Below are 12,887 nucleotides of genomic sequence, written 5' to 3' on the forward strand. Positions count from 1 at the left end.
TTGCAGGTTAAGCAGAGAAGCTAGGCAGAGGGGATCCGGGAGGAGAAGGGAGAGGTAGTGTGGGTGCAGGGGGTCAGTGACCCGCCTGCATAGGACAGTTATACCCCGCAGGCCCCTAGGAGAATCTCTGAAGTCACCGTAGGTTGCTGTGCTGCAGGGATGCCCTATAGTGGTAGCGAGCATCACCCTTACTGAGTACCAGTTAGGGACAAAGCACAGAGTTGCGGTTGTGGCGAGTCGTTTGGGACCAGACGGCTGGACATTAAGACCCAGGAGGCAGGCCGCTGATTCGTCTGACCCTTTGCGAAGTTGTTGCCGGTCACCGCCGTGACCGGAAGGTATTATTTACATCAAGTGCACCAACACCGGTCAACAGGCACTGATCCCGCCTTAGGCGTAACTCTTTGGGGACACTAGCTAAGTGGCCAAAGGACTGAGCCTATACCAATATAGTACGATACATGGACACGGTGTGTGGGGCACGCGGTGAGGGGACGGAGACGTTACTCCTAATAAGAGAGGCCGAGCCACTAAGGTTATATTGCGTTATAGTATAAAATATATGTCATGTGTTATTACCACAGTTCATTATAAAGTGATAAGGTACTGTTGCGTAACAGTAAAATTAGTTGCATTCATATGTGTGTTGTTGTATTTCTTGCCCAGGGGAATCTCACATCACGGGGATCCTGGGTAAGTGGAGGCGCTGCGCTATAAGTGTTACCCCAGGCTCCCAGCTAGCAGAGGCTCAGATCTCCTGGAGCCACAGGTTGTGTACAGTGACCAGTAGTCTCTTTGGGAGCGTCAGAAAAAGGGCTACACGTGCATAACTGATGTAAATAACGCATTTGTAACAGGCTCTATAGTCTCCCCGCTTGCGCACAGCTTCGGTACAGGTAGGGAGCCGGTATTGCTGTTCAGGACGTGCTGACAGGCGCATTGTGAGCTGCCGTTTGCCTATTGGGCGATATGTCCTTGCGAGTACTTAAAGTGAGTGTCCTTAAACCGGGGTATGCCTATACTGTTACACTCACTCATTTGTGATGGATAAAAAAGCATTCACACTTTTAAGGGAAGTTTGGTTCCCTTTAGGATGCATCTTTGGAGCTCCTCATCGCTCACCCAGACACAATCTACTCCCAACTGCTGTTACTTCAGTACTTCCTGCAGGAGACACGCTGGACTTCCGATTGGCATGTGGGATTACTGGGTTAGTTGAATCTCCACTTTACTGGATATGCAATTTTTAATCCTACACGTTTTGTGACAGTGTCACTCCATGATATAAACACGAGGGTCTGAGTCTTTTATAGTTCCCACAATTGTCCGAATTGTTCAATTAAGCCAGCGGTGCGCAAACTGGGGGATGTGCCTCCGAGGGGGGGCGTGAGACTGACTGCGGGGGGTGCAGGGTTTACAGAGGCCCCGTGCTCTTCCTGAAGTCACTTAAATTAAGTGCCGGGAAAGTGGCGAAGGCCTCTGTAAACCTCACTTACCTTGGCTCCAGCGGCTTCTTAGACGCGTCGCCATGGCAACGTGGCGTCAAATGAGACGAGGTAAGAGGAAGGGGGGCATGGAGAGGGGAACTCCCGGCAGGGGGGCACAGGGAAAAAAGTTTGCGCTCCCCTGAATTAACCTAAGCATATGTTTCTAATAATTGAATAGCTGTTAGATACAAATGATTCTTACATAAGAGATCTTAGATCACAACTTGACCTCACAAAACACGAACAGGTTATTTCCCGTATCCATTTTCCTCTACATTATATATATATATATATATATATATATATATATATATTGGGGATTCAGCCGATTTGCACCGATTCGTGCAAACCTGTACCTAAAATGTCCGTTTGCCGAACTGGTGTGAGAAGGGAGAGAGCAGAGCTTCTGCCATAAGGGGCTGGGCAGCTTGCTCCATCCTGATTGGCTGCATAACGCAGCAGCAGCCAATCAGGAGGAGGTGGCGGGAGCCTGGGGGTGGAGCCAAAGAACGTAGAAAAAGCATGGAGCAGAGAGGTGAGGTTGTGTTCTGTGTGTGTCCTACCTGCATGTGTTCTGTGTGTCTCCTGCCGGTGTGTGTGTCTCCTACTTGCATGTGTTCTGTGTGTCTCCTGTCTGTGTTTCCTACCTGCATGTGTTCTGTGTGTCTCCTGCCGGTGTGTGTGTCTCCTACCTGCCTGTCTCCTGACACGTGTGTCTCCTGCCTGTGTGTGTGTCCTACCTGAATGTGTTCTGTGTGTCCTACATGTATGTGTTCTGTGTGTCTCCTGCCTATGTGTGTCCTACGTGCATGTGTTCTGTGTGTCGCCTGCCTGTGTCTGTGTCCTACCTGCATGTGTTCTGTGTCTCCTGCCTGTCTGTGTGTATCCTACCTGCATGTGTTTCTGTGTGTGTCCTACCTGCATGTGTTCTGTGTGTCCTACATGTATGTGTTCTGTGTGTCTCCTGCCTATGTGTGTCCTACCTGCATGTTTTCTGTGTGTCACCTGCCTGTGTCTGTGTCCTACCTGCATGTGTTCTGTGTCTCCTGCCTGTCTGTGTGTATCCTACCTGCATGTGTTTCTGTGTGTGTCCTACCTGCATGTGTTCTGTGTCTCCTGCCTGTCTGTGTGTATCCTACCTGCATGTGTTTCTGTGTGTGTCCTACCTGCATGTGTTCTGTGGATCTCCTGCCTATGTGTGTCGCCTGCCTGTGTGTGTGTGTGTGTGTGTGTGTGTCCTACCTGCATGTGTTCTGTCCTGGAACAGGATTACACATTTTCTGTCTCCCTTTGCAGTTTTGATTATTCCTGTCTCCCTTGTTTGGCTGCCTGTAATTCTCCTGTTCCAGCAGCTAGCTGCATGTGTAAAGGCAACATTATTGCCATATATGTCCCTTACACAGCCTTAGTTGGTTGCCCTGGCAACCTTCCAATCTCCTTAGCTAGAAAGGTGGTTTAGTCCAGCTTGCTCCCCTGCCTTTATAGCAGTTACTTTGGTCCTTAGACCCTTCCTGCCAGCCACAGGAACATGTGCTTTTAGATCTAACTAGCTGGCTTAGTGAGTACATGCTTCCTCCATTACACCCCTGCAAGGCCATCCTTTTTTACCGTCCCCCCATAACAGAGCACCTTCACATAGAGAAGCACTCTCTCACCACACATTACCATCTGCAAGTACCCTTTATATTTGTTTTTGACTCCCCCATTAAAGTTGAAGAAAATAAAAGGACTCTGTGTGCTCTCAAAAGGGGATGAGTTAAACCACTGGACTCACATCCCACATGTGATCCTGGTTCCAGAAGATGTTCTGTGTGTCTCCTTCTTGCCTGTGTGTGTGTCCTACCTGCATATGTTCTGTGTGTTTCCTGCCTGCCTGTGTGTGTGTCCTACCTACATGTGTTCTGTGTGTCGCCTGCATGTGTTCTGTGTGTCTCCTGACTGCCTGTGTCTGTGTCCTGTTTTGTTTGCCTGCCTGTGTCTGTGTCCTACCTTCCTGTGTTTTTTGCCTGCCTGTCTGTCCTGCCTCATGGTGCTGTTTTTTGCATTTGTATTGGTCATGATTTTTTTGCCGCCTGGGGCTTTTGATCAATAGATGCAAAGGGCTGGCTTTGCATAATCTAGTTGTGATTTACTTTGACTACTTACTGTCACATGTAGGTTTATGCATTTTCATTTCAGACCACAAAAATCCATTTCAATTAGATTAGTCAGTCTAGAATGTAAATAAATAGTCAGGTTAATTGTGGAAATAAATTCCATGGTATTTGTTGGTTGCATTAAATACTCAAATAGATTCAGTAACAGCTGGTTTCCATAAGAGCTGCAACAGAGAGAACTGACAAGTATTCAGGTTTTACAATTGGAAAGGGAAGGGGTGAATTACATAGATGAGTTTCACTTCCCTTTTTACTATGCTTTTGATTTTTATGTCTGCAAAGAAAATAATCACTTTAGGGTACGTGTGATGTTGAAAGATGTTGTACATTATAATTGAATTAAGCTGGGCAACTTCTTGTGAACTTACAAATGTTCCTTCTGACATTGTTTTGATTTTCATTTGTGCTACCCACGGACTACTCTTTTAACATTGTCAGATAGGACTAAAAATGTTGAAACTAGTTCCACAAAATTAATGGGAAGAAACTCTCTTTTTCTTTTTTTCTTTTTTGCCAAACAACAGAACACATCGTGTCTGTTTTCTGTTACTAAAAAAGGTGGTCACATTTGTGTAGAATTGTTGATTCAATTTTTTTTAAGTGAACTGAGCTTCTATTTGGCAAATCAGTTTGTTTAAATTACATTGTTTTAAATTTCCTCCCAGTAATCTATATTTTTAATTTCAGATAAACTAGTAATTGTGAATCTTAATGGAGTGAAAGCACAAGTCTATCCTTCATGAGACCCAACACCAGTTGCCGTATCGGGTCATTAGATTAATAACAATAATAATTTGCATTTAAATTGATTTTCTATGGAAATAATGCTTGCACATTTTGTACTGACTTTATATCACACATTGATATGGGGTCTCTATGTAGATCATATAACTATGTAAGAAACACTGAATATAGCAGGGCTATTGTTATTACTATTATCTGTTTATTGCAGGGTTTTTTAAGGGAAATTCTGTCGCAGATGGTCAATGTTGAATAATAAATTTTGTAAATAAATTAAAATTATTTTGTATCTGGCCTCTTTCCTTGCTCCGATTAGTGAAACCTCAACTTTAAGAACATGCTTGATATTGTTCTTATAGAGCAGGGGTGGGCAACCTATTTTTCAATCTAGCCACAGGTGTGGCGAATTAGAAGTGAAAATAACCACACCATGTAAAAATTGAGGTATTATGTTGCGCATGCGAAAATGTAAAACACACACACACTAAACAAGTTTATTCAAAACATGAACACTTTGACTACTCAGATACAACAGCGCTTGCCGGGGACGTACTCGCGCTTGCCGGAGGGGTGGGGGACGACTTGCGCTTGCCGGGGGGGCTCACGCTTGCCGGGGGGCGGGGGGGGGACTTGCGCTTGGCGGGGGGGACTTGCGCTTGCCGCCATGCTTCCCATTACAATGGGAAACAACTAAGTTACTCAATTCGCCACACTTTGACTGCCAATTTGCCACAAGTGGCGAATGGCGACAGGGTTGCCCACCCTGGTTATAGAGTAGCCACATCAGTAAATTCACAGAGGCCTCACATTATAGTTTATCTTCCAAGCATCATAAAGTATTAGAGCAACGGAAAATTTTGCAAACTGTGCTATATTTACCTTGAAAAAGTTTTTTATATATGCTGATTTGAGCTGTATTGTAACCCACTTTTTCACTGAGTATAGAACAAAGCTATAAATATTAGATAACCTGATTAATACAGTATGGTATATATATGCAGGAGAGAGAAGCAATACAATGAGGGCATTTCTAAATGGTAGTAAATGAGGAGATGCCTTATAATTTTATTTATAAAATGTTTTACCAGGAAGTAATACATTGAGAGTTACCTCTCGTTTTCAAGTATGTCCTGGGCATAGAGTTATAATAACACATGGTTGACAAATAATACATGGTTACTGGTAGGGACAGTAGAAAAGGCCAGAGGCCAAATGTGTTATACCATCCATTTTGTCTGCACTGGCTAGCTAAAATCATGTAGTCAGCTTTTTGCTGAAATACATTTTCTCATTTAGTCAGCTTTTTGCTGTTTTAATCAGTAGTAGGAGACTAGTTCTCTGGGAGGCAGAATCACCCCACATAGCTGCCATGGAAAACATGGTTGTAGATAACGTAGGCAGTGAGAAAGTTATGTATTTCAGCCAGTGCCTGTCCTGGGAGATTTATGCCCCAAAGATCACCCCACTAACATGTCTTGCCCCTAAATCACGCCTCTAACCTAAGTTACACCTCTAACCAATGTTTTCTTTGTTCTGTATAAATATCTTTACCTTATGCTTAATAAACGAGACGGAAGGATTGAAACACTGCCTGTGTGTTTGTTCTTTCGTTTCCCGGGCCCGTACGTTCTACCAGATCGGAGATTAACAGTGCCAGGGCGTGGTTCCAAAGCTTCCCGGGAAGTCTGCAGGGTGCAATGCTGAGTGTTTGTGTCCAGTCACAAAGGCCTCCAGCCCTTTTTGCAATTGGCAGGGCAGGTTCTTACAGTTACAAATACAGTTACATAAGTGAACAGGGTATACATTATATACTAGACATAGCATGCACAGTTAGAGATAATATATATTATAGGCGTATGTAACAGTTGCAGACCAGATTAAAATGTGAGACAGCCTTAGTTTGAAAGAATTTAAACTGGTGGCGGCTGTGAGAGTCTCCGGTAGGTTGTTCCCATTTTGGGGTGCACGGTAAAAGGAGAAGCACTTTGTTGAGCCTTGGGACCATGAACAGTCTATAATAGCTGAGAGAGGGGTGTGAGAGGAGCGTGTGTGTGTGTTTGAGAGAGAAGCGTGGTGGTGGGGGGGGTGTGTGAGAGAGAACTAGTTGCTAACATTTCTGAATCGCGTGCGCATGCATATAAAATGGAAATATAACTGTATGCTCATTTGCATGTCTTAGGCAGGTCTGCAACCCCGCCTTTCACCATTATCACCCAGCACACAGCACTTCCACTGCAGCAAGGGATTCTGGGAAATGACATGCAAATGAGCGCTGTGTGCTCGGTGATAATGGTGAAAGGCAGGGTTGCAGACCTGCCTAAGACATGCAAATGAGCATACAGTTATATTTCCATTTGCTATATGCTTTGCTGTGGAGGGTTTTTGTCACTTTTTTTATTCACCATAACTTAACTGTATGGTAAACCCCATCCTCATTGCTTCAGCTTTGCATAGCCAGTAACCAACCTCACACTGATGAGACCCATTAAGGTTGAAACAGCTGTCTGTGGGTGGGTTTACTGGCTATGCATCTTAAAGCTGTGACCATGCAGAAAGCTTAAGCCTATATATATATATATATATACTGTTACACATACACACACATATATATATATACACATATATATACTGTTACACGAATGCCAACGTTTCGGTCCCACAGGGAGACCTTCCTCAGGCCTGAGGAAGGTCTCCCTGTGGGACCGAAACGTTGGCATTCGTGTAACAGTGTGTTTTGAATACATCTTTTTTTGACTACCCCTTGCTGTATGCTGTCTCCTTCATTAGTTCACGGACTGGTAACTATGCTGTTTATCTCTATGGGACTAGCATCTGCTTATGCTTTGTATTAGTGTGCTGACTGGCTCTATATATATATATATATATATGTGTGTGTATATATTATTATACAGGCAGTCCCCGGTTATCCAACAGAATCCGTTCTGGAAGTAGTGTTGAATAGTGGAACCGTTGTAAAGTGAGTCCCATGTTAATCAGTGGCGGTGAGCATTGGATAACGCATTCAGGCGTAGAAAAACAGCCCATACGGTGGATATGCCATTCGTTGTAAAGTGAAACGTTGGATAGCGAGGACTACCTTTGTGTGTGTGTCTATCTATCTCAACCAGTATAGACAGATCATGGACATCACCTCAAGAGATTATAGACAATTAAAAAAAAAGTGTATACATCTAGCACCCCTGTGGGAATACTACTTAAGGGGTTAATAGGCCCTAGAGGGGTTAATTTATAGTTAGCTATAGAGTTACAGCTTTCCATCACATGGTGTGGAGTTGCTGGGCAGAAAACTAGCCACACCCACCTAGAAGGTGCCTAGTGTTGTCACTAAATAAAGATACTTTGTAGTATCCAAACCCGGGTACTCCAAAGGACCGCCCACCAGCTCAGCGTGCATGCGCAGTACTCCCGGCTCGGCGTGCATGTGCACCAGCTCGGGAGCTTGGGAGCAGCAACAACCCCAACGGAGACTACGAAGACCACAAACATAGACACACACAGGCAGAAACAGACACACACACACACACACACACTAGGAATTCACAGTTACTATAAATATAGAAGTGCAAATAGCTGAGCACGCGTGTTCTAAGGCTACGGCCCCAGTGAGCGCACTCCATCCGAGCGAACTGAAGGATTTCAGATCTATGGCAACGAGGCGCGGCCATGATGTCATGCGACTGGTTCGCCCTCATTGCCTGAACCGCCGCCGTGACGTCGCCATCGCGCCAAAAGTCAAATATCTTGACTTTCCAAAATCTGGTCGCACCACTCGCGCTTGGTCATGTGCGCGCACACACGGACTGCAGCCGACCCTGGTTCGTGCCGCGCATGCAGGGAACGAGACCATGACAAACTTCTTTGCGTTTTGTCACTGAAATTGTGTTTTGATTTTTAATTAAAAACATCACCATCACAAATACAATTTCTGTGACAAAATAGTGACAAAAGACAAAGAAGTTCACTTAAAATGCGCTTGCTCGGCACACACCCTTTTTTTCTCCCCTTTGTTCCCCCAATCCACTCTTTATGCCTGTTTTAATAAATTTTAATGTAATAATCTTCCTTGGGTTTCTATAGCAACCATTTGCAACGGCACAGCACTTATGCTGTGATAATGATAAGGTACAGGAGCGTGTTTAAGTCTGGGTAAGTAAGTGTGTCTGGGTACATACTGTAAGTGTGTGTACAGTATGTGTGGGGGAGTGGGTGTGGATAAGTAACTGTAATTAAATGGGTGGCTGGGTAAGTGTGTGGCTGGTTGTGAATGGGTAAGGCCTCGTCCACATTGATTGTGAACGCGCGCATGGTGCGAACAAGAGATGGCCCTCTATGGTGCCGGCCATGGTCCGCGTTCATGATCAAGCGCCATGGCGCGACCACATTTTCAAAAGACAAGCAATTTGTCTTCGGGCGCAGCGGCTGAGCGATGGCCATGTCATGGTGGCAGTTCAGCCAATTAGGGTGAACCAGCCGCATGACATCATGGCCACACCCCCTCCGCGAGCAATCTGAAGTTCACAGATCGCTCAGGCGAAGGGCACACGTGCCAACATGCGCTCTCACTGTGGCCTTAGCCTGTGTGTGTGTGTGTGTGTGTGTGTGTGTGTAAGCCAGTGATTCCCAACCAGGGCTCCTTGAAGCAGTCTCAGGGGTTCCTCCTACGGACCACAGACACCCACCCCCCGCCCCCTGGGGGTGGGGTTTTTTGGTATGTATTTTGTACGGTGGATAGAGTGAGAGTGGAGTAATTGACGGAAGGTAGGGGCGAATGAGAGAAGGGAGGCGGGAGGGAGAAAGGAAAAGAGGGAGTAAGGCTGCATCCATAGAAGGACAAGCAGAGCTGAGCCGCGCGGACGCTCCGCGCTGAGTCCCGGCATCCTCAATGAGGATGTCTTGAGAGGGGGCTCACCCGAGCGTCCGCAGGCGTGCTCAGGAGTTTAATTTTTCAGCCGACAGCCAAAGCTGTTTTTCAGCGCGCTGTCGGCTGAAAACATCCAATCAGTGTGAAGCAACGTCAACGTCACAGCGCCGTAATGTCGGCACCGTGACGTTGACGTTGGTGCGTCGCGGGCTATTGGCCCAGTGACGTCACTGACCCGCCTCCCCATCGCGGACGCTGGCTCGCCTGCATGTGCATGAAATCGCTCATGCTTGATCAGGTGAGCATCAGTGTCCGCGCGGCTCAGCGCTGCTTCACCTTCTATGGACGCAGCCTAAGAGTTAAATACATGCAAGGCGGGAGGGGAGGAATACATGCAAGGCGGGAGGGGAGGAAAGTCAGTGAGACGGATGGGAGAGAAATACATGGGTAGATTGTTGGAAATAGAGGTGGCTCATGAGGTGTGAAATTTTGTGACTAACCCCTGTCGAACCTATTATGTGTCAACCAGATAGGGGTTCCCCGAGATTTTTTAAAAATACTTCAAGGGTTCCTCCAAACAAAAAAGGTTGGAAATCACTGGTGTAAGCAATAGGGTTGCTAAGCAGCTTATCCAAAAATACTGTACACAATGCTCGAAGGTGTGACACGTTCAAGGGAGACACACACCTCTATGCTTTATGCTCCATGCTGTTTCCTCCTCTCCTTAGCCCCACAGGCTCCTGACACCTCCTCCTGATTGGCTGCATTACCCAGAAGCAGCCAATCAGGATGGAAGAAGCTGCCCAGCCCCCTAGCAACAGCCCTGCTCAGTGAAATCCTGCGGCCCCCCAAGCCGGTCAGCTCACCATGTCCAGAGAGGTAATACAGGACGAACACATGTCCAGTATTACCTCCCATTATTTACTGCACATGTAACGGGTTTTCTCCCACCCAATCTCACATAGGGTGTCCTAGGAGAACTTGCTCTCTGGTTACAGGAGTATTGTTGGTGCATACCTGATGGTAACAGGGGGCCCTGAGTCTTCCGCGATGTCATGGGGAATAACAGGACAGGCTTCTGGGGCTGTGCCCGAATTCTTCTTAATGGTGCAGCGCCTCCATCTTGTGCAGCCCCCAGTTGTGTGGGGTGGAGTATCTGCAAAAGAGCTATCTCCCTCTCCTCCCAATATACTCCACTCTCAGGCAGGAGATAAAACAAAGGGGTTCTTTATTGTCCTTTTTAACAGCAGTCCATGTTACAGCACAGAGCACTCTCAGAGATGTTCCCCACCAGGATGTTCCTAGACACACTCCCTGGCAGATATAGGAGCTGTCCCTTTCTCTTCCCTTACTCCTTTGTGGAGCAAGAGAATATCTCTCCCCTAAGGGAGGTCCTTCGGCTTACCAGAGCCCTGGCAGCTTAATTAGAACCAACCATCCTCTTTCAAAGCTGGAGAGGAACACTAAAACAGGAAATGGTAATTCCTTTAGTACAGATCCAGTAGTCCCACCCCTGTGCCCTTGACTGACACCAGGCATGAGCACTACCTTCTCTGACCAACTGAATCACAGTGGTTGGGGCAAACCCATTTTAACTCCTGGCAAACCTACCCTTACCAGGGATTATTGAACAGGAGGACAGAATAATAGCCCAAACCTACCAGGGCTACACAGTGTCCAAATACAGGTAAGTCCGGTTCAATACTGGACACCTGGCAACTCTTGCACTAAGCAAGTGTGTGTGGCTGGTTAAGTGTCTGGAGGAAAAAAGGTGGTGCAAAAAGCGCTTAATTTAAATAAACAGAATTTGTGAAGTGTAGTGATTGGTTAAATAAAAAACACAAAGAAACCTCATACATATAAGGCAAGGCTGCCTGACAACAAATCTGACCGAACAAGGTCAAAGCACAATACAAATACCAAATATGAACCGGCGCCTTAGGGTAAGTCCATACAAATGTTCAATGGGCTTCCAAATAGGGGAATGAACTGGATTAGGGATATCAATCCTGCACCTCCAAGGCGACTCGATGCATCCACGGAGATGCGTCCCGTGATATGTGAAATTTAAACACAAAAGAAAATCACAGTGTAAACTGCAGACACAAATACAAATAACATGCAAACTTACCACATAAAACACAAAAAACAAACCTCTACAGACATACACATAAGCAACAAAAAACAGAAAAAACAACAAAAACATACAAGGCTCAAATAGTTAAGCTAATTTATTAAAAAAAATTAAAAGACTAAAAATTGCTACGATTGGAAATAGCGTGATGCAGCTGGTCCGGTTGGGGAAAAAAAACAGAATCCTACTCACAAAATAAACAGAGTAATCAGGCAGATAACACTGAAGCCGGAAGATAGTGGCTTTGTTCTTCGTTTGCAGGGGGACATCTGCAGATGCACTCCGATGCTGTCCACACACTCCTAGAGCCGGTACTTCCTTCAAATTAGCTTAAATTAGCTTGTGAACCTCTGCAAGTTTCCCCCCCAAAAAAATCCAGCGGCCCCCATGGGTCAGGCAAATAATGCGGTGGGCTAGGGGCTACATGGTCAATTTCAGCCTCCTGCACTTAGTGCAGGACTCTGTGACCCAGGCATGGGAGAAGGAGTGTCTCAGTGAGTAAAGACACTGACTGACACAGAGTTTGAAGCAGGGGAGCCTGGTTCAATTCCCGGTGTCAGCTCCTCGTGACCTTGGGCAAGTCATTTTATCTCCCTGTACCTCAGGCACCAAAAAAAAACATAAATTGTAAGCTCCACGGGGCAGGGACCTGTGCCTGCAAAATGTCTCTGTAAAGCGCTGCGTACAACTAGCAGCGCTATGCAAGAACATGTTATTATTATTATATCCTAACCAGAGTGACCTGGAACCCACAGAACTGTGGCGTACTATAGGGGAAGGTAGAATCAGTAAAAAAAACAGATGGGTCATGGAGGATGCCTGCACACTGTAGAACCCTAAACACGGGAGCGCCCCTGTTGGCCGCTGCCATCTCTGATCGCTGATCCCTGATCCCAAACATCGCTGATGTTAAAGCTGCTCTATTTCAATCTGAAACTCATAAGCCCTTTATCCCCTGTACCCAATTTTCCAACTCTATCTGTCCATGAAATGTCGGTGAATTCACTGTATAACAATAACCCTGTTCTTTTACTGTAGCCATGTATTTTTTATAACTCTGTGCCCAGGACATATTTGAAAACGAGAGGTAACTCTCAATGTATTACTTCCTGGTAAAACATTTTATAAATAAATAAATCCCTGACGTGGTTACTTTGGTGGAACATTTGGCAAGGTGTGACAGTGACTGAAACTGAAGAACAGGTGGAGGCAAACCTCAAGACTGTAATGACCCATATGATTGACAGAGGCTGGACTATAAACAGCAAGAAGATACGGGGCCCGGACCAGAGGTACAGTTTTGGGTATGATAGGGTCCGGGCCCTCTCGACCGATCCACTCCAAAGCATTGGAATCCATCACTGTGACACGCACACCAAAGACCTATAAAGAAGCGTCGTGTTTTGTGTGCGCCTTGGGCTTTTGGAGGCATTTTCACCTGGGACTGATCTTGCGGCCCATCTACAATGTGACCCGCAAAAAGTCAC

This window comes from Ascaphus truei, chromosome 4 (assembly GCF_040206685.1).
Source record: "Ascaphus truei isolate aAscTru1 chromosome 4, aAscTru1.hap1, whole genome shotgun sequence".
Lineage (NCBI taxonomy): Eukaryota > Metazoa > Chordata > Amphibia > Anura > Ascaphidae > Ascaphus > Ascaphus truei.